Below are 27,027 nucleotides of genomic sequence, written 5' to 3'. Positions count from 1 at the left end.
TGGATTGTGATAAAAGTTGTATGAGCCCCTAATAAAATGATTTAAAATAAGAATCTGCCACAATAAGAACTAAAATAAAACTCAATAAAAAGAAAACAAAAATGCTCACAACTTGACCAATAAGTCAATTATGATAAACAGAGAAATAATTAAAGTTGTAAAGAGTTTGAGGTTTCCTGGGTACACAATCAGTGCTCATGAAAGAAGCAGTCAACAGATCAAATGACATATTTTATTGGGTTACTCGGCTGCACAAGACTTCATTGAAGGATAGGAGAGAAAAGAAGTCTCATTTTGAGAACTAGGTGTGCCTGATTCGAGCCATGCATGCTATTTGCAGTCACCTCATAATTATGTGGAAGTTGGACATTGAATAAGGAAGACTGAAGAAGCATCGATGGATTTAAATTATGGTGCTGACAAAAAATATTGGCAGTAACATGGACTGCCAAAAGAACAAATAAATCTGTATTGAAAGAGGTACAGCCAGAATGCTCCTTGGTAACAAGGGTGACAAGACTTTGTCTCATGTACTTTGGACATGTCATCAAGAGAGACCAGCGCTGGAGAAGAACATCATGCTTAGTACAGTGGAAGGGCAGAACAAAGAGAGCAAGAGAGACAGATGGACACAGTGGTTGCGACAATGGGCTCAAACGTAATAATTGTGAGGATGGCACAGGACCCGGGTCTGTCATGCACAGGGTCACTGTGAGTGAGAGTGACTTTGACAGCCCCTTAGAACAGCAATGAAAACAACACGTGGAAACTTAGGTTCGATCCCTATCCAATAATTCATCACATTCTTCACCACCACCCATGTCCCTCAGTGGACGCTTGAGCATTTCTGTGAGGCTGGACAGGTTTATTTATTAAAATTAATTTTATATCGGGGGCTCATACAATCCTTACCACAATCCATACATACATCTACTGTGTCAAGCACATTTGTACTTTTGTTGCCATCATCATTCTCAAAACATTTTCTTTCTACTTGAGCCCTTGGTATCGGCTCCTCATTTGTCCCCCTCCTTCCCCACTCCCTCCCTCACGAACCCTTGACAATTTATAATTTTTTTATAATTTATAAATTATTATTATTTCTTCATGTCTTACACTGTCCAATGTCTCCCTTCACCTACTTTTCTGTTGTCCGTCCCACAGGGAAGTGGCTATACATAGATCATTGTGATCGATTTCCCCTTTCTCCTCCACCTTCCCCTCCTGGTATCGCTACTCTCATTATTGGTCTTGAGGGGTTTAATCTGTCCTGGATTCCTTGCTTCAAGCTCTTATCTGTACCAGTGTACATGCTCTGGTCTAGCCGGATTTGTAAGGTAGAATTAGGATCATGATAGTGGTGGTGGGGGGGGGGGGTGTGGGCAGAGAAAGCATTAAAGAACTAGAAGAAAGTTGTGTGTTTCACCTGTGCTATCCTGCCCCCTGACTGGCTAGGCTCCTCCCTGCAATCCTCCTGTAAGGGGTGACTGGTCAGGTTTACGCAGGACAGAGGAAAAAGATCTGACCAGCTCTCGTGTGAGAACTTGGCCAGTGAAAACCACACCAGTCTGATCTTCTTGTGCATGGGATCCCAAGGAGTCTGGGTCTACTCTAAAGTAGCTAACAACAACAGTGTTTTGTTGTTTGTTTGCTTGTTGTGTTGCCTTTAAGTCAATTACCCCTGGCAAATCTGTTGCAAAGGGCCTCTTTAGAGTGTTAAAGAGCAAAGACATGTCGTTAAGGACCAGCGTTCCCACCCAAGCCGTGGCCTTTTCATAGGCGGGGGAACGCTGGTAGACCCCGGAAGAATTGAAGCATCTGAATTGTGGTGGTGGCTAAGGCATGGGCTCGCTGCAGTGAGGGTGTTGCTTCTTCTTTCTCTTTTCATCATTAAGGGACGGGACTTTTTTCCTGGTACTACAGCTCCCAGAAGACCTTTCGAAGAAGCAAGCTCTAAAAAGGGGGCGTGTGTTCGGGGGAGAAACGGCTGCCAAGTCCCGGAGCTGGATTACACAATCCTGTTCTGAGACAGTGACAGGCTGTTTGCTTTCGAATGCCCACTTCCTGAAACCGTGGCTGTTTAGGAGAAACAGAACACTTCAGGAAAGCGGTGTCAGAATTACCTTCCCCCCTCCCCCACAGAGCCTGCTGTGCTGGTCTGAAGACGCGTTTCCTCTTCTGCGAGATAAAGGTGAGTGGCAGCCTTTACCTGTCATAACTGAATGAATTCCGGGACCCAAAGTGTCTGACTCCGCCAGGAAGTGCTTGCTTAAGTTGTAGGTCGCTGCGTCCGTGGTGAAATCGCCCTCAGTGCGCTCTGCACCTCTAAAAGGCACAGGGAGGGCTACGATGGTCAATCCACTTCAGGGATCATGAGGAAGAGAAAGCGAAGCCCACACCATCGCAAAGGAACGTCACAGGACTTGCTAGACCTGCTGGGGAACAGCGGGGCTCCCAGGTTAAATCGGAGGCTTCCAGGCGCTGGAACGCTTCATGGAAAACGTCACTGGGCCTCCTGCCAGGAGGCCAGACGTGGTGGTGATAAAAACCATCCCTTTATGGTGCCATGGATCCGGACGCTGGGACACGACAGATAAAGCTCCACAGCTTCCCGGTTACTTTGGGGAAGAGCTGACAGGCATTGTGGGCGTGGAGAAGCATTGTAAAGGAGGGAAGCCAGCCGGGAAAGCGGTTACCTGCAGAGTCTTTCACTAGGAAATGCAGTGTTTCAAAGTGGAGGTTCTGCAGTACTTTGGGAAGCTGTAATTATTGGTGTTTTTTTTTAAATGAAAATTGTTTGGCGTGTGCAGGTGGGTCAGGATGCAGACGGAGACAGATTCCCAGAAGGCAAGGGCTTTAGGTCACAGCCCAGCGCTGCATCTGTGTGTCACGTTGCTTTCAGCTGCCCCTCTTTCGCTTGCTCCCTTTGATTGACTTTTTTGCTTCGTGTAGCAAATGCTGAGTGTAGCCAGGATCCACTTTGGGCTGGCTGGCACCTCCTGAGAAAGAGCAAACTTTTCTGTCTCACGTGTAATCATTATCATGGGCACGCCCACCTAGGTTGCTTGAGCACTGTCTTCACATTCCCCCCCGCCCCCCCCCCCCCCCCGTGTGCTCCCCTCCCCGCTCCTCTGCTCCCAACACCGCGTGCAGCACAGCAAGAGAGGGGTCCCTGGCGGTGCATACAGGGCAGGGATTGGCTACTCATCCAAACAGCTGGCGAGTCAAACACACGTGCAGAATCTTGGAAAGGTCATAGCCAGGGACCCGTCAGCTGCACTCACCTCTGTTCTCTGTGGGATTGCCTCCCAGCCAGCGGTCTGAGTTTGGGTGAAGCACACTACTCATGGTACCAGAGCATCTGTGTGCCACCCGCCCCCACCCCTGAGTGGTGGTATCAGCAAATTACATGTCTGTCCGTCTTGTGTGGCACAGTGGGTTAAACACAGGGCTGTTCACAGAGAAGTCGACAAATGGAACCCACCAGCTGCTCCTCAGGAGAAAGTTGAGACAGTCTGCCTCTGCCAAGATTTATAACCTCGGACACCCCGGGGAGCGGTTCTCCTCCCTCCTAGGACTGCGGTGATTTGGAATCGACTCGTAGGAGTGGATAGAAGTGAGGCTGGCTGTGAGGTGCCACCTGGTCGATGCTGACCTACAGCAACCTCCTGGGACAGAATCGGACTGCCCTGTAGGGTTTTCTAGACGGTCGTCTTTACAGAGGCATATTGCCCTGTCATTTCCCTAAGGAGCTGCGGGGGAGGGGGCAAGAATCCCCACTTCCAACCTGTGAGGTGCAGCTGAGCGTTTAACCCTGGACCTGCGCACAGGCCAATTCAAATCTTTTGGCCCACTGATGAAAGGATCTGCATCTCTCTTCCCATCTTGTCCTTTCCAACTCCATCAACCTGCAGCCTCAAGGGAAACACCGTTCTTAAAACCGTCCTGGAAGCAACTTACTTTTCCTCCTCACAGCCTGCGTCTTGACAGGAATCCTACAAGTTCTTTCCCCCTAAAAGACAGCCCCAATTTTATAGCATCTTCATCTTAAATGATAAGGGGCTCAATACTTAAAGTTTTCAGAAAGTATATTGAAATATTTTCCAAAAAATCCACTTGTGAAGCATGATGCCCACTGTCACCAAGTCTGTTTTGAATCTTAAAGCCATGTGTAGGATTTCTGAGGCAGTAAATCTTTACCAGAGTACATGGGGAGTTTGAACCACCAACCTCATAGTTGCAAGCGAATGCCTACTAAATGGTACAGACAGGGTTTATCCCAACTGGTGCCAGATATTCTAAAAGCTCATATAAATAAACGATGAGCATGCCTTATCTTTAAACTATATACCAATACTACTCAAATCTGAAAGTAAGTACGATGGGGTCTAGGCTTGGGTTTAGAACCTGAAACTTTCCCTGAGAATGAGTGTGCACATCAAGATATTTCTGGAAGTCCCAGCTCCTTGCATTCCAAAAGAATTTTACTGATCTCTTTACCGTGACAACACTCTGCGTGTTGCTTTTAACATCCTTTAGGGGGACAAAGATGAGGCTTTCTACTTTTTTAAAGACTTATGGTCTTGGAAGGCCCCAGGGGCAGTTCTACCCTGTCCTGTACGGTCACTAGGATGTGGAATCGACTCGATGGCAGTGAGTAGCCTATCTCACAGAATGATGACTTCCCACCATTAGAGGTTTTCCTTTGTTCCATTTTTAAGCAACTTTGAAGAATCTGAACTGAAATGTTTGCTGTCATGTGTTCCATAATGTGGTATTCCTGCTTCGGAGTGGAGAAATCTTTCTTCTTGTTATTGATAGTGAAATCATTTTGCAAGATGTTGTGATACCAACTTTGTTTCTAAGATTCTGAGTCAGGATATTATCTGGGACTATTATTCTGCCTTTTCTGGAGTATAGGGAAAGGATGATCATAGTTTGATGTCACTTGCACTTGAATACAATGTCCCCAATACAAGTAGTTTCTAATGGGCTTCTAAGCTAAAGACTAGCGGTGTGAACCCAACCCCTTTCCTTCCCTTTCCGACAGGGTTGCTATGAGTCAGAACCAGCTTGATGGCTGTGGGTTTGAGTTATGAGCAGTGCCACAGGAGAAAGACCTGGCGATCTAGTTCCACAATGATGGTAGCCAGGAAAACCCACGGAGCAGTTAGTTCTGTTCTGTCGAGTGGGGTCGCCATGAGTCAAAATGGACTTGATGTCAATGGATTTGTTTTCCTTTTGGGTTCGAGGGTTTGCATACTGCTGATGCTAGGTTGCTGAATTCAGGCCATACTTTGGATTTTGAATGATGTGATTATTTTAAGGTGAATTTAAAATGTAATTCATTCACAGGAGTACGATCTTATGGGTATTATTTCTTATGAAGATGTCTTAGGTACAAAAACAAATGGGCCAATTTATTGATGTTTTAAAGAAGCATATTAAACTAGCATTACAGAAAATATTCTGATCTTGCAAAAATTGTGAAGACAGTGTGTAAATAGCTAAAGTTGAGGATATGCTGCACTGGTGGCTTAGCAGGTGACACTTTGGACTGCTAACTGCAAGGTCAGCAGTTTGAAACCCCCAGCAGCTCTGCAGGAGAAAGGTGGGCTTTCTACGCCCCTAGAGAGATACAGTCTCGGAATCTCACAGGGGCAGCTCTACTCTGTCCTATAGGGTCGCCAAGAATCGGAATTGATAAGCCATGAGTTTGTTTTGTGATTTTTAGTAGACTTGAAACCTAAATCTTCTCTAAACAAGCGCAGCGGGTTTTCACTTCACAGGTCCTCGGTTACAGAACTCAATGGGTAATACAAATTCCCGAATTATAGATGCATGTAATATTTGATAATACATTATCGAGCTAGTACTTCACCTGTCTTTTTGGTTTGTCACGCAATTGAAGGGAAGCCGAATACAGCCGCTGTTGGTTAAAATATGGATCACAGAAGGGGCAACTTGTCCTTTTCACATCAGAATGGGCAGCTCCGAGCCAGGGGCGCTTAAGTATCCTCCTAGGTCCACTGGGACCTAGTGGCTGTAGAGTCAGTTCTAACTCACGAGTAGGCCCTGACACACAGGGTCAGCGTGTCAGAGTAGGACAGCGCTCCACAGGGTTTCCAGTGGCTGATTGGCGGGAAGTGAATAGTGAGGGCTTTCTTCTGAAGAACCTCTGGGCAGATTTTCACAGCCATCACATTTGCACCACCCAGGCTACCTCACCTAGGTCAAGGCCATAGAATGTACCCGAATGTGCCATAAACACAGTCATCGTCGGGAGCTTCATTTCTGGGAATCGTTCCATGATTGTCGTTAGGAACTCGTGAGTTGGTTCTGAATCAGAGTGCCCCTGTGCATAATGGAATGAAGCATTTGGCTCAGTGCCAGTCCCACAACAGTAGGGATTTGATTGGCACTTTGTCCACAAATCCTATGACTCAGTAGTTCAATCATATCTAGAAGAGTTGTATCAGCTTTATCACAATCAATTTTAGGATGTTTTCTTCTTCTTTATATTCATTATTTGTGTCATTTATTTTTCAAAATTGGCAAAATATACACAATATCCAACTTCTCCATGTATAATCCAGTGCCATTGATCATACTCTTTGTGTTGTACAGTCATTTTTGTCATCCCTCTCCTAATTGTTCCACCACCATTAACATGAACCCAAAGTGCCCGAAGCAAAATATCTTCCTCCTTTACCCAGGGTAACCACTGGTCACGGTTGTTTTCTTTTTTTTTGCCTTAGTTTTCTTAATATCTACATATCATCCACTTCCATAGTTAAATCTCCTTTTAAAAGAGTTGTATATACATCATTACAATCAGTTCTAATGCTCCCTCCCCCCTCCTGCATGCATCCATTGCTCCCCAATGGTCCTCACCCCCCACCCCATTCCCACTAAACCATTGCATCAGCGATTGTCTCTATGCGCCCACTCCTTCTGTACTTCAAAACCTGGGTAACCTATCAGAAACGAGAAAAATCCAAAACAAAATGAAACATAAAGAAGGAAATAATAATAATTAGGACTAAGAAAGGAAAGACCACCAACATTTAAAAAGCCAGAGAAGACATTTCTGTCGTGGAACAATTGTGAAATACTTGAGCCTAGAGCTCATTGTGCTTTCCCACTGGTCTTCGTTTCCTTTACTTACCTTCTGCTTTACTAAGCATGAGGTCCTTCTCCAGGTAGCGATTCACCTGACATGTCCAACATAAACTGGACAAGGTCTCACCACCCTTGCTTCCAAGGAGCCCCCCTGGCTATACTTCTTACAAGACTCAAAACGCATTTTAAAAAACAACAAGCGATCAAACAAACACTGCCATCGAATCTCTTAGGGTCAACACCGACACTATAAAGCAGCTGGATGTGCCCTTTGGGTTTCTGAGAATGTGACTCTGTCTAGAAGCCGATCTTTCTCCCACAGGGTCATTGGGTGTTTGGGGGGGGGGGGAGTGGGGGTTGACGGCCCCCAGGACTCCTTCTTTCAGACACGTGGGTTCACTCTGACAGTCTGTCACACTGGTGGCATGTGTGATGCTGGGAGCTGTGTCACTGGTATTTCAAGTACACGCAGGGTCACCTGTTGGGGACAGGTTTCAGTGGAGTGCCAGGCAGGCCAGGTATCCATCCTGGGAGGACATCATTCTAAATAGGAAGAAAAGTCACAGAGATTCTTGATATTCTAATAATCAAGAAAGAGAAGCTTCTTAACAAAAGGAAAATGCTAGAGAGGTTATAGTACACTCACTGTAAGACCTGAGGGATTGAGGAATACACCAACCTTGAAAACACTATGTGAAAAACAGTTTCCAGGATTAATCAGCTATTAGATACATACAAAGATATGGAAGTAAAGATACGAATTCCTTAAGATGTTTGCTTTCTTACAGCTTATTTCATTTTCTTTTCCTTAGTTCCATATGATATGATATTTTTTTTTCTTAGAGGAAAATTATGTTTATTAGGGGAGGATTTCTTTCCACTTGCTAGAACTTTTACTACTAATTACTATATGCTTCTGTACTAATCTTATTTTACTTTTTGAAAAAAGAACTTAGTATATCAGTGGTAGTTATATAATCTGGTGCCAATTTGAGAAGATTAAGAGTGAAGGGGTGGAGTCTAGGCGATTAATCTGGTAGCAGCTTGATGACCTCATTTGGAGGTGCTAAGAAGATAAATAGCTCACTGAAGGCAGGACACAGGCTCACTCCCTGCAAGACATTGCAGCTGACAAGACACATGGAGCTAGGCTAGTGCCCTGAGCTGCAGGAACCCCGGAGACTCCTACCAGTGCTGAGATGCTTCCATTGTCACAGGATCCACAAGATTTCCCACCCACTGGCCTGTGATCTTCCTGCATTCAGGGTCACTGCATGTGTTGCATGAGTCTGAAGAGGAAGTCATAGACTGGTATCGGACATATGGGCTAATATTGACTTATGGCCTTGATCTGGACTGGGCTGGGATGTTTTCTCAATATTCAACTGCTCTTGTATATAAAGCTCTTTCTTATACACATATGAGTGTCCATGAATTTTGGTTCTCTTGTCTACTGAGACTAACACGATAACACATTTTTTAAAAATTACGCAGTCTTTGGTAGATAAACATTTACCTTCTCTTTATTTGACATGTACAAGAACATGGGTGCAATGTCAGACCTTCTCTGACCTCACCAAGGCAATGGAGAATCAAACTCGACAGCAGCCTAAGCCTCCTCCCTCCAACCTCTCACCACTTCTGACACCAGCTATCCCTTCATCAGCCTCTCTGCTTCTCAGCTGGACTGGATCACCCATTGAAATGACCACACAGCACTCACAGACCCGAGCTATGGTCAGGAGCTTTATTAGGGAAGTTCAAAGGCTACGAGTTAGGATGTGAAGCGTTCAGGAGTAACCCTGTTAACAAGCATTACATCACAACCGAACCGGGCTATTCTATTAGCATCGTACCTCACCTTCTCTTATCCAGACCCAACAGGAACAAGCCTTTTGTTGGGAGTTACAAAGCGAAGAGCGAGAAGAGCCATGTTAAATAGTTTACCACACCATAGACCTACAAAGGAGTAGTTTTTTAAAAGAAGGGGCCATATAACCCAATGTTCATAAAGTGGAATGTCCTAGTTACTTTGGACCTCCTGTTCATACAGTATGAACATTACTTTCTCTTTCGATGCCCCTGTTAGCTCTCTCTGGGGAGAGATATACCTCGGCCCTTGGCTCCGCGCGAGAAAGAATTCACGCGAAGCCTGGTTTGTGATCCAAGTGAGTTTTATGAGCCTTAGAAGAAGTTTCAGGTTTATGCAGGCACCCGCTGGGCTCCTCCCAAACGTGCAGACTGGAAGTTGCTGGCAGAGTCACGCAAAAAGGTCCCGGTTGACTCTGGCCTTTTCAAGGATTCTGCTGGGAGGCATGGTGGATGACCCCTGGTCTACCCATTGGCTGAATTGAATTCACCTGGCCTAGGTGGGCCGATCCAGGTGCAGCGCCCACCCATGCGTACCCACCAGGCGGGAAACCTGAACCTCTGAGCATGTGCAGGGCGCCACTCCTTTGTTTCCGCAGCTTGACCCTCTGGGCATGGGTTACTGAACGCTAACCTACCTAACTGACCCCCTCATTTTTTCTTGCTTTTCTTTTTATTAACAACATTTTCTTAAAATATGTGAACCAAGTCCATAACTAAATATTTCTCCCTTTAAAGCTACTGTAACAACAAACAGCAGCCCGGGAGGTTCTGCTCTAAAGGCACCGCTTGCCAAACCGCGGCGAAGCGGTCACAACACCGTGACGCCTGCATTCCTGGCCACAGCGACAGCAACGTCTTTACACAGAGAAGGTAAAGCATCTCACTGCCCTCCCTCTCCTCAGAGTCCCTGGAGACCATCCTGGGATTACACTGTCCTCAGTAGGATGATTTCCGCCACCTTAATCTAAAACCAAAAACACAAGCAAGTGCGTCTGCATTAGGGACCAGGCGCCTGTCTTGACCGTGCAAGCTTCGGTTACGATCGCTTTGACTCCAGGGTACTCGCGTCCCGTCCGCTGATCTCTGCCTCCTGTCACCAACCCCACTTTCTGGAGCTGGCTCTCAAATTGTATTCGTTCGTGCTCCCGGGAGAAAGATGAGGTTCTCTGCTCCGTGAAGAGTTCGTCTCAGAAACCCACAGAGGCAGTCCTGCCTGCCCTCCAGGGTCTCCGTGGGTCCGAATTGGCTTGATGGTGGTGCACGTTCCACCCTCGGCTGAGGGGTGTGCTGGGAACTCTTCTTTACACTCTTACTCCCATCCTCCTGTCTGGAGCGACGTCTGTCGTTGTCAGGTCTGACTTGTAGCAAACCTCTCCACACGTATGGCAGCATAACAAAATACAGCCTGGTCCCACACCATCCTCTAACTCTTGTTGTATGTGAGCTCATTGTTGCAGCCACTGTGCCGATCTATTTTTATGGAGAATTGTCCACACTTTGTGGAGGTCTCCCACGCTTTGTCTGTGTCACCAGGCGGGACCAGTCCCTGGAGAGAGTCAGAGAGGAAGATTGACATGGTGGCAGCAACAGTGGGGTCCAGCCTCAGAACAAGGCGAAGGTGCCCAGAAGAGGGCAGTGTTTTGTTCTGTCACTCGTAGAGTGGTATGAGTCAGAATCTATTTATATGTAGCAACCCTGGTTGTGCTGTCAGGTCAGCATTAGACTGCTAACTGCAATGTTAGCAGTTCAAACCAACCTACCGCTCCTTGAGAGAAAAATGAGGCTATCTGCTCCTGTAAAAATTTCCACTCTCAAAAGCCTCATACAGGGTTGTTATGGGTTGGAATCAATTTGATGGCACTGGGTCTTGAGAAACTTTTAGACCCTCAGAGCCTACAGATAAATGAAATTGTTTTCATCCTTAAGGCAAAGGAATAAATACTATAATTTTGGGGGTGACCAGCCTCCCCATAACCGGATGGGTCTAAGGGGGGGGTTGTGTATTGAGGGGTTAATTAAAGAGACATCAGACAAGATAAAGCATGCAAGGGCTTACGTTTAAGTCATGACTTCAAGAGGCAGGTCTGATCAGAGAGAGTGTAATGTAATCTCACAAGCCACAGTAAACACACATGTAACAGGAAGGGGCTGTGGAACAGGCATAAGCGGAGCGGGAAAGGGACAAGCTAGGGATGTACACACAATAGGAAAGGGTGGCAGTTGGGGCACACATGTGACAGGAAGGCACAAATGTAACAAGCTGGGCAGGCTCTAGAGTCAAGATGGCAGCCTAACCTTGGTCGTCTTGACCTTAGGTATCTGTGAGCTCTTCTTCTGCAGGGGAGCAATCTATGATTCTTATCAAAAGGGAGTGAGTCCCACTTTGGGTGGGACAGGCAGTAGGGTCTGAAGCCTTTGATGGCAGATAACTTCATGCAGATAGCCTTTAAGCAGTTGACCTTCAAGTTTATATATAGTAGCAGCCATGTGCTTGCAAGTAGCACCATAAAATTGGCTTTATTATGGGGGGGGTGGCATGATGGGGAATAACTTTACTTAGGATAATTTGAGTGGGATGTATCACCAGACCATGAACGTGAACGTTCCCTCCACAGGAGCCCTGGCCTCCCAGACTCCTTAATGTATGAACGTGGAGAGCTTGCCCACACACACTCTCTTCCCTGGTCTGTTTCCCACAATAATGCAATAAGAAAACCATGAGCTCTCACTTTTTAAAATTAATCTGATGAAAATCGGTCCTAAAGGCAGTGATATTAGGCCAGATGAAGAAAGTAACATCCACCCCGTGAGGTAGCTGTTGGCTGAAGTTGACAGAGACTGGCGGGGCTGGAATGCCAAGCCCATGTCGTCCTCTTCGAAGTTAAAGATGTCCCTCTTACTCTACCAGCTGGCCTCTGGGCATTTCTTACCGGGCAAGGGAGAGGGGCTATGCAGCCAGTTCTGAAATACTCCGCTATAATGTCAACGAAAGACCAAGATGGCAATTAATTCTAAATCATGAAAGCCTTTAGAAAGTGGCATTGTAAGGTCTCTCTCTCCGGGACTAGATTTCAGCCTCGGTCCTTGGCTCCGCGCGAGAAAGATTTCACGCCGAAGCCGGGCTCGTGATCCAAGTGAATTTAATGAGAGTTAAAAGAAGCTTCAGGTTTTACGCGGCACCCATAGGATTCCTCTGACCATGCGGCCTGGCAGAGACTGCCCCGGGTCACGCAAGGATCTCTCTCCTCCCTCGAAGACGACCAGACAAAGCCCCTCTCCCTTCTGGTCCCTGCCTTTTCAAGGGTTCCTGGGGGAGGTGTGGTGAATGACCCCAGGTCACTCCCATTGGCTGAATTGCAGTCACCTGGCCCAGGTGGGCTGCTCCAGGTGTAACGCCCATCCGAGCCCACCGGCGGGAAAATCCAGCTTTGTCCTTTGCTGGCTCTCCTGGGCATGCGTAAATGGACTTCCCAATTCCCTAGGCTAAGCTGCCTAACAGATTCCATTAGACGAAAATGGAGAGAAGCAAATTCATTTAGCTCCTCATTCATTCATTCACTCACTACACTGAGTCTCTGTTAGAGGGGTGGGGAACATACAGCCCACGGAACCATCAGTCCCAGCTCACATCACAGGCCTCACCAAAGAGAAGCTGTTCCAGCTATCCCATTAGGGGTGAGCTAATGAAATATTTGGCCAAAGACAGCAGGTTGATTTGTAAGTTGCTAATTTTGTATGGGCAAACAATGATGTCATACATCTCCAAATGGCACTTAGCAGAAGCAGAGGTCCCCCAGGTGTGTTCTGTTATGCACTCCTCAGAGCGCTAGGGGGTGGACATCCAAACAAGGATGAAGAAGATGTGGAGGCCACCCCCAAGGGTCTGAGTCCATGGAGGTCCTTCAGGAAGCTGATGCTTGCCGGCGCCTGCTGACAAATGCTGCCAGAATTGAGCACAGCGTGCTGGAAACACACCTCTGGCACACTTAGGGCACAGCCTCAGCGCAGCCACCATCTGTCCCTCAGTCGGATGCCAAACAGACTCCAGCGGGGCTTCTTGATGGAGGAAGACTAAGGAGAAAAGCCTGGGCGATCGTCTTCTACAAAAGCAGTCACTGGAAACCCAGTGGAGAGCTACGGTCAGTTAGACAGTGACTGGTTACTGGTTCCGGGCAAGGCCACAAGGGCAGAAGCCCTGCTGCGTGGCAGGTGATGCTAGGTGTAGAAGACTGGGTCCTCGCTGCCTCGTTCAGGAGCTTGGGTTTCATCTGAGAGCTTCTCTGCGTGTGAGGTCTAAGAAGGGTGTGGCAGGAGCCGTTGTGTTGGCAAAGGGTGAAGCAGTGTGGGGGAAAGGAAAGGAGATAGGTGGTAGGGAGATTGTTCTGGAGACTAGTTAGTGGTCCAAGGTGGCAAATCTGAGAGCCTGTACCTAACAGCATGAAGGAGACTGAGGCAGGAAAGACCATATCGATGAAGGGAGGCTGACAGTTGGTCAACGGAAGCAGCATGAATCATATGACTAAGGAAATCATGCACACGCTTGACTCGCTGTCTTGTGTGCAAGGACCCACGGAACAGTCAATAAATGGAAAGGGAGCTTGTGAATGACCGGTATAAAATACCCCGAGAGTTTCCTTTTTCCTCCTAATTAATTCAAGCACGTCCTTCAACGTTATAAACCCAACCCAGACCCACTGCCATCAAGTTATTGTATCCTACTGTCTACTCCCAGAAAGAAAACAACCCAGACCTCCAACAAGTTCAAAAGAAAAAGTTTTATTACCTGAGCAGGGACTGTCAGCCCTCTTGAGAGGAGACTGAGCAGTGGCCTGTCTAATTTTCCAAAGGTTCTTATACTTTTGCAATGTGCAGGTGTGCAAGCAAGCAGAGTACAGAAGCAGGATATTGCGGTGAGCCATTCTTAGTTGAACAATCACTGCTCTTAGTTGAACAATAATCCCTCCAGTTGTTCTTCCAAGCCCTTTAAACCTACATTTCCTTCGGTGCAGTCCGTTGCACTTGTGAGCACAGCCTGCCTCCCTAACATCAGCTAGTTCATTTGTAGTTCATAGCTAGTTCATTTATAGTTCAGAATGGCTTCTGTCAGCTCAAAATCGCTTCACTCTTGTCAAGGCTGTTTAGAGCTACTACAAATTGGATTCCGACGCATCAGCATTTCTGAGACAGCAAATCTTTATGGGAACAGATACTCTGTTTTTGCTCCCACACAGCAGCTGGAAGGTTTGAATGGCTAACCATGTGCCATAGACACATTGGTGACTTAGTAAACCCGGATTCATGTGCTCGCGCTTCGCTATGCAAATTTCCATTTCCACGTTGATAATGTCCACCATTGCAAAATTGAAATATCAACTAATTTAAAGACAATGGAATCATCCATTTTTTTCCTAATGGAATTTATAAGGATTACCACATTTTTATTAAAATGTAGTTAAAAAAGAGTAATTAACATTCTTAATAAGTGCTAAATATCATAAGTTATAGGGGATTGATTATTTGTTTCATAGAGCTCAGAGATTTGTTTTCATTGACAAGTTAAAATTAGACCAATATCACCAATATACGACCACTGCTCTTTACTCTAACCCCTAACCACCCTGTAAGACAGAGTAGACTGCCCTCAGGGTTTCCATGGCTGAAATGCGTATGGACACAGGCTGCTATATGTTTCTTCCCTAGTTTTCCCACGGAGCGGCTGGCGGGTTCAAACTACTAATCTTTCCGCTGGCAACCAAGCTCATAAGCACTGAACCAGTCTGGCTACTTTGCTGCCCGCTTATACCTGTGTTAATATGCGTGACCAGTAGAGGGAGACAATGAGGCATTAGAAACAACTAATTTACAAATTGTTGACTTACAGAAAGGCATTGCAGCAGGTGGTAATGTGAGTAATGTGACCATTGTTGTCGCTTACATCTGAATTAAAATCCAAAACAGATTCATTTTCTGAGCCAGAAACAATGACATACAGTTGCCTTCAGACTCCTGAGAGATGCTCTGAAAGTTTCATGTCAATTTTAGGAGAACGTATTAGATGATGGATTAAGGTTAAGGATGCTGCTTCTCGTTAGGTCAAGAACTTTGTAGAGAACTGGATTATTTAGTTAATGAAAGGCATCTTTATCTTCTTTGAACATCACAGATGTTCCTGAAATAGAAAATAATTATGTTGCATGTATCAAATATGCAGTGAGGAATTAACAGGATTATGTAACTAAGAGAGGTACCTAAATTCAACCATCTCTCCTGATATAAACATTTTTAAATGGTACCTTTTTGCAAGTCTCATTTTTTAATTCCATGGAGCAACTGGTAGGTTTGAACTACAGACCTTGAAGATGAAAGCTCAGTGTGTAGCCACTATACCACCAGAGCTCCTGATATGGCTCCTTTTCAGCACTTAATATGAGTATGTGCTAGGAATTATGTGAGTGACCAAGGAAACTAGCCAGATGTACACTCTCTTGAAGTGGGGAAAATAGATATGAAATACACACATTTGAGAGAAAAGAAAAATGTAAGGCATTCTATCAGAGGGCCTCAAATAAATCTGCTAGAGTTCAGCTTCAAAATGTGAAATTAAAAATAGAACCAAGAACAGGTTCTTAATACTCACTTGCATTATGTATTTCTGTTAATAATATATAAAGTGGACCCGGTGACGTTTATAGACTGGTAAACATGGTAAAATATCTAAGCGGCCTTAGAGTAGTTTCTGTGTGACCCTCAAACATCCTGCTAATGTGAACCAACCCCCAGACACACTGCCATAAGCGGACTCTGATCCATTCATGGCAACCCTGCTGGACAGAACAGAACTGCCCCATCCGCCTTCCCAGGCTGTGAATCTTTTAGGAAGCAGACAGCTTCAGCTTACGCTTAGCTGGTGCCTTCCCAGTAAGCAGCACCACACTTAACCGCTGTGACACCCGGGCTACCTTACATTTAAATAAAGCCCGTTCGCTTTTCATTTTCACTCTTTCCCTTCTCCTGGATGCATTTGCCATCCACACCAGAGCTTCCCGATACCCAGTTTCCCGGTTTGCCCAGCACAGGAGCCTCTTCTCGTCTCTCTCAGAATCCCCCTGAGTGTAGATCTCTTGACTAAAGAGGATGACTGTGTCTTGACAACACTTTAGACTTTATTCTGCCCCTTTGGCCTCGGGTGGATACAGTTCCTTAATGGCGCTGTTGGGTAAGCAGTGGCCTACTAACCAGAAGGTTGGCGAGCACCCACCGGTTCACGCCCACCCGTGCTCTGCAGAAGGATTACAGAAGCTCTCTGCTTGCAAGGAGATTTCCAGTCTCAGAAACTCTATAGAAAGGGTTGCTGTGAGTTAGAATTGTGGGTTTCGGGGTTGGTATGGTCTTGCTAAACCTGATTGTCTCCAGTGTCTAGTCCAAGCTGAGACAGTCCCCTGGCAGACTGAGAAAGCGGATCCAGGGCCTGTGAACCACAGCTGCGCCTGTAATGATACTCTGTCATCTTTTTGTCATCTTTGTTTGTCTTTCCAGTGAGCCACAGAATGGATTCACTCGGGGACCCTATTTCCAAGCCTAACTCACTCCTGCCACCCCAAAGCTCAGCTTTTCATTTTAGGACAAAGGGCTCCCGACCACGGACTCTCAGATTTTGTCTAAATCATGACTCCTTCTATTCCCCAGTCCCTCCTCCTCCGAGAAACAATGTTCTTCCTCGTACCCTTACGTCCACCTTTTGGTCTTTTTTATGGTTATTTCACAGTATGAATAGTCCCTCTCTTCAATCCTTTTTTCTTTTTAGTGTCCTTCTGACATTTTTCCTTAACCTATAAGCATATTCAAATCTAGTCATTCTTAGGAGCTGGTTGACGTTGACACCCACCCCCACCCCCCCAGGTGCCATAGCGCGTTCAAGGGCATGGCCTTTTGAAACCAGAGCACCAGGCTGTTTTCCAATGTACTTCTGGGTGGCCTCAAATCACCAATCTTTCCGCTAGGGCTTGCTTTACTCGCTTTAGGCTGGCTTTACTAGAGACAAATCCAGACACTCACAAGAAAGAGCTTTATATCAAAGAGTAATTGTCTATCAAGAAAACAACCCAGCCCAGTCCAGGTCGAGTCCGTAAGTCTGATCTGAGCCCATAAGTCCGATGGTAGTCCATAAATCTCTCTTCAGGCTCAGGCAGCCACCTACAGTGAAGCAGAATGCATGAAGATCCCAGGTCGATGCGTGAAAAGTCTCGTGGATCCAGTGGCGGTGGAAGCAGCTCAGGGCTGGCGCAGGTCTCGGCCGCATGGCTTGCTGTGGTCTCAGTGTGGCTCCACATGGCTCATCAGCGGGATGGTGAAGCAGAGGGAGTGTGTGGCCCACCTGCAGGGAGAGAATCAGACTGTTTCCAGAATCCTCAAGAGAAGGCCACGCCCACAAGGAGGCTGTGACCTGCCTGACAGCTAGCTCCACCCCTACACTTACTTATCAAATTGACGTGAAATTATGCCACTACACTACAGGACTCAAGTGGTTAATTCATTTGCGGTCTGTAGTTCTCCCTGTCATTGTCTCACCCCTTAACTGGCATGCTCTGCCCTTTTCTGTAACGTCGTGTTTGCAAGATCTACAAGGGCATCCCAGTCACTCGGTCTAGTTGCGTCTTCCCACCCTTGACCCTGGGTCTTCCCATAGACTGGTTATGGACGGTAGAACACCTCTTTTATTTGTCCAATTCTTCCCCATTCCTAGCTGCTTCTTTTGAAGGGCATTTTCCCACCACAGGTCTCCCAAGGAGAATCCTTCTTTAGAAGTCTGTCTCTTTCTCAAAGTCTACTACTGACTCCCCACAGCTCATGTACTCTCAACAGGCCCCATCTCTCTGGAGTGGAATGCACCTTTCTCCTTCCTGTAGACAGCTCCCCCTAGTGGTCCCCTGGGCACCTCAACCAGAACTAGTCTACTACTTTCCCAGGGAGGCTTCAGGGACTCTGACCACCTACTGGCTCTACTCATCATCTGCAAGCGCCTTGCTTGTCGTTGCTTCAGTAAATATCAAGACATGCTGTCTGCAGTCGGTAATTGTCTGTTGTGTCATCTCAGACACAATGAAATGCACAATCCATTTAAACAGGTTGTTCTTGCTGTTCTTACGGGCCGTCAGATCCGTTCTGAAGCATAGCAACCCTATATGCACAACAGAGCGAAACCCTGCCCTGCGCCATCCTCTCAATGGTCCCTTGGTCAATTGAGCCCATGGCTGCAGCCACTGTGCCAGTCACTCTCGTTGAGGGCCTGCCTCTTTTTGGATGCCCCTCCAATTTACCAAGCATGCAATCCTTCTCCAGGGACCGGTCTGTCCTGACAACATGTCCCAAATCTTGCCCTCCTTGCCCCTCAGGAGCATTCTCCTGGCTTAAAACGGGCGGCAGTGTGAATTCTTCCGCAGATCTAAAAAGGAGTCTGAAAACGGTATGGCCTGTAGATGGCGAGCTTGGACAGAGAAAAGATAAAAAGATCTGGCAAGAAGGGTGTTCTTTGTTTTGTGCAAGGAAAACCAAACCCAGTACCATCAAGTTCATCCTGACTCATAGCGACCCTGCAGAACAAAATAGGACTGACCCAATGGACGTCCAAGGCTAGAATCGTTAGGAAGCAGACTGCTGCATCTTTCTTTGTCCCGCAGAGCGGCCAGTCGGTCCAGACCACTGACCATTCAGTTCCTAGCCGAATGCTTCTTTGCCAGCACACTGGGCTCTGGTCTGTGGAAGGGAATCCCCCCTCGGTCCTGTGCCCTGCTGAAGAAACAGAGGGCACTCCCTTCCTGTAGAACTGGTTTGGGGCTTAGTGTTCTCCTAGGCTGCTCATTGCTGAAACAAGGAAAGGGGGTCCCACGAAGGGAATGCAAATAGATTTCCTGCAAGTCTCTCCGAAGTATAGAAAAATTACCCTTTCAGAAGATCATCTGTAACACACTTGAATTATCCAAACACATCCCACATGTCCAAGGTATTCACAGCTTTTGGTCCATATAAGAAATTTGTGTGTGCCCTTGCTAGCTTGCTGCCACGGTTAAGTGTTTGTTCTGTACACTCCCCAAGGCAATCCTTTAGAGGCCAATTACTGTCTTTTATTAGCAGCATTTCACAGGCTGGCTGCTGTTGTGCTTTCAGGACTCTTAAGGGAGTTCTTTGGTGCTTTTACTTGATCTATGTACAATCCTGAAGACGTGTGTTTTTTTCCCTTAAAGTTGTTACTTTGAAGTATTAGTTTTACCTTCCCAGATCTCAACTACCTGTGAAGTGTGGCGTTGTAGAAAAATTAGCGTGACATTTCTAAAGTGTTTGGTTTGGTTTGGTTTCAGCTGTTGAAAGACCCCAACATGATAAATGGATGACCTTTTGCTGCATTATGAAGCAGGGTCACTGTTCCCAAAGTCCCTCTCAGTTCTGGGGTCAAGTGAGGGGACATTTCTAGGCGTTCATGGGGCCTCCGCACTGTCATTTATCTTAGGGCTCAGTTATTGTCTGCACAGTAGGCTCCCCACACATGCCACTTCTGGCATCGAGAATTTGTGCTGTAGTCATCTTCCCCCCCGCCCCCGCAGCATTATATCTAGCACATAGTTGTTGCTGTTGTTAGTTGGCTGGGACTCAGATTGAACGAAACACCGCCCAGTCCTGATCGCTCCTCACAATTGTTCTTATGGTTGAGCCATTGTGGTTGCCTCTGTGCCAACCCATCTCATCCAGGATTGCCCTCTTTTTCGCTGCCCCTCTGCTTTATCAAGTGTGCTGTCTTAGTCCAGGACTGGGCTCTCCTGATAACACGTCTGAAGTACTGGAGGTCTCATCCTTTAAGGAGTTTGGTACCTTAGTGGTGACGGGTTGGGCTGCTAGCCACAAGGTCTGCAGTTCTAAATCACCGGTCACACTCCACAGGAGAAATACTGAGTTTTCTACCCTGGCGAAAAATGACAGTCTCAGAAACCCACGGGGGGCATTCTATCTGTCCTAGAGGGTTGTTATGAGTCAGCATCAACAGTGAGTCTGTGTTTTGGTTTTTAGTCAATGTCCAATTTTCACATGCATATGAGGTGATCAAAAATGCCATGACTTGGGGCAGGTGTACCTTAGTCCTCTAAGCAACCTTGTGGATTTTCAACAATTAAAAGAGGTCTTGTGCAGCAGATTCACCAAATATAATGGATCCTTTGATTTCTTGATGCTGATGCTTCCAGGAGCATTGCTTGTGGAGCCAAGCAAGACAAAATCCTTGACAACTCCAATCTGCTCTCCATTTATCACGATGTTAATAACTATTGGTCCATTTGTGAGAACTTGGTTCTTCTTTACCATTAATTTTAATCCCCTACTGAAGACTGCCATCCTTGATCTTCATCAGCAAGTGCTTCAAGTCCTCCTCACTTTTAGCAAGCAAAGTTGTGTCACCTGCATACCTCAGGTTGTTAATAAGCCTTCCTCCAATCCTGGTGCCACATTCTTCTTCATATAAGCCAGCTTCTCTGATTATTTGCTCAGCATACCATTATTGATTAAGTATGTCGAGAGGACAAGACACGGACTACCCATCTTTCCTGATTGTTAATCCTTGTTCTGTTCAACCTCCCCTTGATCCATGTACAAGTTCTGCATGAGCACAACATAGTGCCTGGAATTCCCATTCTTCTCAAGCCTAGCCACAGTGTGTCATCACTCACACCTTAGCACAGTCAATAAAACACAAGTCAGCGTCTTCCTGGTATTCTCTGCTTTCAGCCAGGGTCCATTTGACATCTGAAATTATGTCCCAGGAATATTACATCCTCTTCTGAATCCAGCCTGAACCTCTGGCAGCTCCCTGTCAATGTACTGCCACAACGGTTGCTGGATAATCTCCAACAGAGTGTACTTGCACGTAACATTTATAATATTGTTCCCATAATTTTCATATTCTGTTGGGTCACCTTTCCTTGGAATGTGTCTCTTCCTATCAGTTGGCCAGGTAGCTGTTTTCCTCATTTCTTGGCAAAGATGAGTGAGCGCTTCCAGTGCTTTCCCAGCTTGATGAAAGGCTTCAATTGGCATTCCGACCATTCCTGCAGCCTTGTGTTTAGCTAATGCCTTCCCTACAACCTGGACCGCTCCCTTCGGTACCACTAGTTCTTGCTCATGTGCTACATCTTGAAATGGCTGAGTGTCGACTGGTTCTTTGTGGAGCAGTGACCTTGTGTATTTTTTACATTTTCTTTCGATGTTTCCTGACTATTGAATATTTTTGCCATAGACTTTTTCAATATTTCATCTCAAGATTTGAATTTTTTTCTTGCATTTGATCAGTTTAAGATATGCTGAGTGTGTTCTTCCTTTTTAATTTTCTAACTCTAGGTCTTTGCACATGTCATTACAATATGTGACTTTGTCTTCCCAAGCTGCCCTTTGACATTCTCTGTTCAGCTCCTTGACTTCATTCTTTCTTCCAGTATCCTTAGCCAGTCTATAATTCAGAACAGGTTTCAGAATATCTTCTGACATTTACTTTGATGATTTCTTTCTTTCCTGTCTTTTAACGGCCTTTTGATTGTTGTTGTTTTTTAATTTTCATCTGCTTTTATTTTATTTTAGACTTAATTTACTCCCACGCCATAAGATTTTCTTTCTCCTCTTCTGATTTAGGAACAATTTGTTCCTTTTTAGTAAGGATCACCTCACGGGGAGCTCATGTATAGGATGATCAAACCATGAACTTTGAAAGTCCAGCTTTGAGGCCATCTTAGGGGCTTTGTTCACCTGGTTGTGCTCAGTGACCAGAGAACCCACATCTTAACCCTTCAGTTCAGCATTACTCTGCATATTTTTAAGCATGTGCAGCAAAAAAATGCAGCACTCTTTTTAGCCTGTGTGAGTCTGGGTAGACTAGAGAAACAAATTCATAGACATACTCATATGTGTATAAGAAAGAGTTTATATGCAAGAGCGGTTGAAAATTGAGAAACATCCCAGTCCAGTCCAGATCAAGTCCATAGTCCAATATTAGCACATATGTCCGATACCAATCTATAAATTCCTTTTCAGATTCACAAAACACATGCAATAACGCTGAATGCAGGAAGATCAAAGGCCAGTGAGTCGGAGGTCTTGTGGATCCAGTGGCATTGTAAGCATCTCAGTGCTGGCAGGGATCTCCATGTGGCTTCTTGGGTTCCAGAAATATGGCTGCCATCAGCCTGTCTCTATGGGTCTTCTCCATAGGGATGTCTTACAGGGAGAGAGTAGAGAGAGAGAGAATGTGTGTGTATCCCACTTCCAAGAAGGAAATGCTGGAGTTCCCAGAATCCTCAGGAGAAGGTCATGCCCATACAGAGGCCTCATTGGCTATACAACATGCTAGACTCCACTCCTACACTCTTAATCCTCAAATTGACACCAGATTATATAGCTACCAAAGGGCCACTGACCTTGGGGTGCACCCCAATGAACCCCACCACTGTAACACCAGAACGGCACGCATTGCTTCTACAAAGTCAAATCTTTCAAAGACTTTGAGGTGCACGGGATATGCATACCCTTATTTCACAGGATTTTAAAAAATGGACCCAAAGATTTGACCCTCTTGATTTGCATGATTTTGTTGGGCTTTCTGGATTAAGTGAATAACAAACCATTTGGGAAGATCACCTCAGTCCACTATGGGAAGAGCCACCTTTTGCTTTTCTTTATGTATTATGTCCTTGATCCAATCCACATCTCATCAGGCCTTCTGTCATTTAAGTTAAATGTGTCAAATCTACTCTCGAGGTGTTTTCAAAATTCAGGTGGAATGGACTCAATGTTGTATTTTGGCTCTTCTGGACTTGATTTAGTTTTCTTCAATTTCAACTTGAACTTACATATGAACTTACATATTAATGGTCTGCTCCACAGTTGGCTGCTGGCCTTCTTTGGGCTGCTGATTCCAAGCTTCTCCCTCTTCTCTTCCCTCAGATATAGTCAGTTTGATTTCTGTGTGTATTATGTTCCTGTGTGTAATCACCCTTTGTGTTGATGAGAAAAGGTATTTGCGTGGAGAAATCACTGATCTTGCAAAATCCGATATTGTGATCACCAGCTTCATTTCTATCCCCAAGGCCATCTTTTACAATTACGGATCCTGCCTCTTTGTCTCAGACTTTGACATGCCAATGGCCAATAATTATCAATATATCTTGATTGCATGCTTGATCAACTTCAGATTGAAGATGTTGGTAGAATTCTTCAATTTCTTCCTCACCAGCGTTAGTGGTTGTGTTTAAATCTGACCGATAGTTGTATTGACTGGATTTCCTTGTATTTGGATAGATGGTATCCTACCACAGACAGCATTGAACATCAAGATCAGTCTTCATATGTATGTCCCTTTTGATCACGAATGTGGCACCATTATGCTTGAATCTGTCATTCCCAGCATAGTAAACCGTAGGATTTTCCAATTCAAAATGGCCAATATCAGTCCATTTCAGTTCATAAATGCCTAGAATATCAATCATTTTGTGCTCCATTTCATTTTTAATGACCTCTAAGTTTCTTAGAGTCCTATTTTGTACATCCCAAGTTTCAATTAGTAAGAGATAGCTGCAGCTGTTTCTTCTTATTTTGAGTTATGACCCATCAGCAAATGAAGGGTTGTTTAAATTTTATTTTATTGGGGGCTTTTACAGCTCTTATCACAATCCATACATATATCCATTTTGTCAAACACATCTTTACATATGTTGTTATCATCTTTTTCAAAACATTTTCTTTCTACTTGAGTCCCTGGCATCAGCTCCTCATTTCCTCCCCTCCCCCATGCCCGCTAGATAATTTATAAATTCTTCTTCTTTATTTCATGTCTTACACCAACTGCTGTCTCATTTCACCCACCTTTCTGCTGTCTGCCCCCCTAGGATGGGGGCCATACATCTATTATTGTGATCGGTTCTCCCTTCTCCCCACCCCCTACCCTTACCCTCCTAGTATTGCTGCTCCCTTTATTGGTTCTGAGGGTTTTTTCTGTTCTGGGTTCCCTGTGTTTTGAGCTCTTATCTATACCAGTATACATGTTCTGGTCTAGCCAGATTGGTATGATAGAATTAGGGTCATAGTAGGGAGGGGGTAGGAAGCATTAAAGAACTAGAGGAAGGTTGTGTGTTTCATCAGTGCTATACTGCATCCTGACTGGCCCTTCTCTTCCTTGTGGCCATTCTAACAGGGGGTGTCCACTTGATCACTGATGGTCTTTGGGTCTCCACTCTGCTCTCCCCCTCATTCCCATTGATAGGCTTTTTGTTTCTTTTGCTTGGGTCTTTGATGCCTGATACCTGATCTCATCAACACCTTGTGATCACACAGGCTGGTGTGCTTCTTCTATGTGGGCTTTGATGGCCACTTGTTTATCTTCAAGTCTTTAAGACCCCCGATGCTATATCTTTGGATAGTCAGGCACCACTGGCTTTCATCACCATATTTGTTTATGCACCCATTTTGTCTTCAGTGATCATGTCAGGGAAGGTGAACATCACAGAGTGACATGTTAGTAGAACAAATTGTTCTTGCATTGAGGGAGTACTTGAATGGAGGTCCAATGTCTATTTGCTACTATAATACTTTAGAAATAAATATGTGTACAAAGCTCTATCCCCTGTCATTGTATATAAATTTATTTACATATATATGTTCCTGCCTGTATTTAGACCTCTATAACTGTCCTATGCCTTACAGTTCTTTCCTCTATTTCCTTTTACTTTCCTGCTGTCCCACTATCATGTTTGGCCTTCATTCAGGTTTTGGTAATTCCTCGTGGATACGTTGCCCTTGAAGGCTTTATTCGATCCAAATCATTATGGTCAACTTTTCTGTCCTGAGGGATTCATCTACTGGTACTATATCTGACAAAGTTCTGCTGTGCGTGAGACTCCCTGTATCAGACAATATCCTGCTGCTACCCAAAGGTTTTCAGTGGCTTTTTCCTCTGAAAGGGACATATGGAACCTTCTTCGGAGTCTCTTCTTAGTCTGGAAACACTTCTGAAACCTGTTCACTTCGGATGACGCTGATGGCATTTGAGATACCAGTGACATAGCTTCCAGCAGCACAGCAGCACACACGCCACCACAGGACAACAAATGGACAAAGCGATAGTTGCCGCCCACCGTTGTTGTCAGGTGTCATCACCTCAAAGCAACCTCATGCACAACACAATGAAATACCACACAGTCCTGCGCCATCCCCACAACTGTTCCTATGCATGAACCCATTGTTACACTTTAAAGTCCCGAATGAACGAAAGAACAAATCTATGTGCTTGGTAAGACTTAGAAGGTAGGAAGGAAAGGGTATCAGTGTAAATAAGCTAAGCACTTTACTTAAGAAGAGTCCTGGTGTAAAAAACGGTGGAAGCTGTGCCTGACCACCTTGATTTCAGAAGGAAGAGAGAGAACCAAACTCATCAGGCCCAGGCTGCCATCCTCTTTCCTCCTTGACCAGTCCTGACACCAGCCACCCCTCCCATAGCACTTCTTTCTGATTTGATCATCCACTGCCATGGCCACAGAGAACTCATGATGATGGCGTTTATTTATAAAGTTAACTCATTACCATTCAGAATCAGAAATGATCAGCATACAGTTCTTCTGGCCGGGGTGCCTTTCTTTTTCTTTAAAAAAAATCATTTTACTGGGGGCTTATACATCTCTTATCACAATCCATCCATCCATCCATCCATCCATCCATCCATTGTGTAAGCACATTTGTACATTTGTTGCCATCATCATTTTATTTTATTTTTAATCATTTTATTGGGGCTCATATAACTATTATCACAATCCATACATACATCCATTGTGTCAAGCACATTTGTACATTTGATACCATCATCATTCATAAAACATTTTTTTTCTACTTGAACCCTTGGTATCAGCTCCTCATTTCCCCCTCCCTCTCCAACCCTTGATAATTTATAAATTTATTATTATTATTATTTCATGTCTTACCATCCTATGTCTCCCTTCACCCACTTTTCTGTTGCCCACCCCCCAGGGAGGGAGTTATATGTAGGTCATTGTGATGGGTTTCCCCTTTCTCCCCTACCTTCCCCTTCTCCTCCTGGTATCCCTAATCTCATTATTGGTCCTGAGGGGTTTATCTGCCCTGGATTCCCTGTACTAGTGTGTATCCTCTGGTCAAGCCGGATTTGTAGGGTAGAATTGGGATCATGATAGTAGTGGTGGGGGGGTGCAGGTAAGCATTAAAGAACTAGAGGAAAGTTGTGTGTTTCATCAGTGCTATATAGCACCCTGTTGGGTCATCTCCTCCCCTCTGTAAGCGGATGTCCAGTTGCCTACAGATGGGCTTTGGGTCTCTACTCCACACTCCCCATCATCCACAATGATATTTTTTTCTTTTTTCTTATTATGGGCTCATACAACTCTTATCAGAGTCCATACATACGTCAATCGTGTTAAGCACGTTTGTACACTCATTGTCCTCATCATTCTCAAAACATATGCTCTCCATGTAAGCCCCTAGCATCAGGTCCTCATTTTTCATCTCCTTCCCCCCAACCCCCTCCCTCATGAACCCTTGATAATTTATAAATTATTATTTTGTCTTATCTTGCCCTGTCTGACATCTCCCTTCACTCAGTTTTCTACTGTCTGTCCCCCAGGGAGGAGGTCACATGCAGATCCTTGTAATTGGTTTCCCCTTTCCAATCCACCCTTCCAGTACCGCCACTCACACCACTGGTCCTGAAGGGATCATCCACCCTGGATTCCCTGTGTTTCCAGTTCCTATCTGTACCAGTGTACATCCTCTGGTCTAGCCAGACTTGCAAGGTAGAATTGGGATCATGATAGTTGGTGGGGGGTGGAGGGGAGGAAGCATTTAGGAATTAGAGGAAAGTTGTATTTTTCAGCATTGCTACATTGCACCCTGACTGGCTCATCTCCCTTCCAAGACCCTTCTGTAAGGGGGTGTCCGGTGGCCAACAAATGGGCTTTGGGTCTCCACCCTGCACTCTCCCAC

The 27,027-nt window shown here is 45.4% G+C and overlaps 1 protein-coding gene across 2 annotated transcripts in view; it reads left to right on the top strand.

Moving 5' to 3' along the window:
• Window positions 1-2,009: 2,009 nt before the first annotated feature.
• Window positions 2,010-27,027, top strand: part of ALPK1 (alpha kinase 1) — a 153,131-nt gene continuing 128,113 nt past the window's right edge. For both annotated transcript variants that reach the window (XM_075543912.1, XM_075543911.1), the window contains exon 1: window positions 2,010-2,191. The gene's annotated coding sequence lies outside the window, so the exon portion shown is untranslated. The remainder of the gene's footprint in view (window positions 2,192-27,027) is intronic.

Source organism: Tenrec ecaudatus, chromosome 3, assembly GCF_050624435.1.
Source record: "Tenrec ecaudatus isolate mTenEca1 chromosome 3, mTenEca1.hap1, whole genome shotgun sequence".
Classification (NCBI taxonomy): Eukaryota; Metazoa; Chordata; class Mammalia; order Afrosoricida; family Tenrecidae; genus Tenrec; species Tenrec ecaudatus.
Note: the sequence above shows the minus strand (reverse complement) of the source record. Positions and strands in the feature narration are given on the sequence as shown.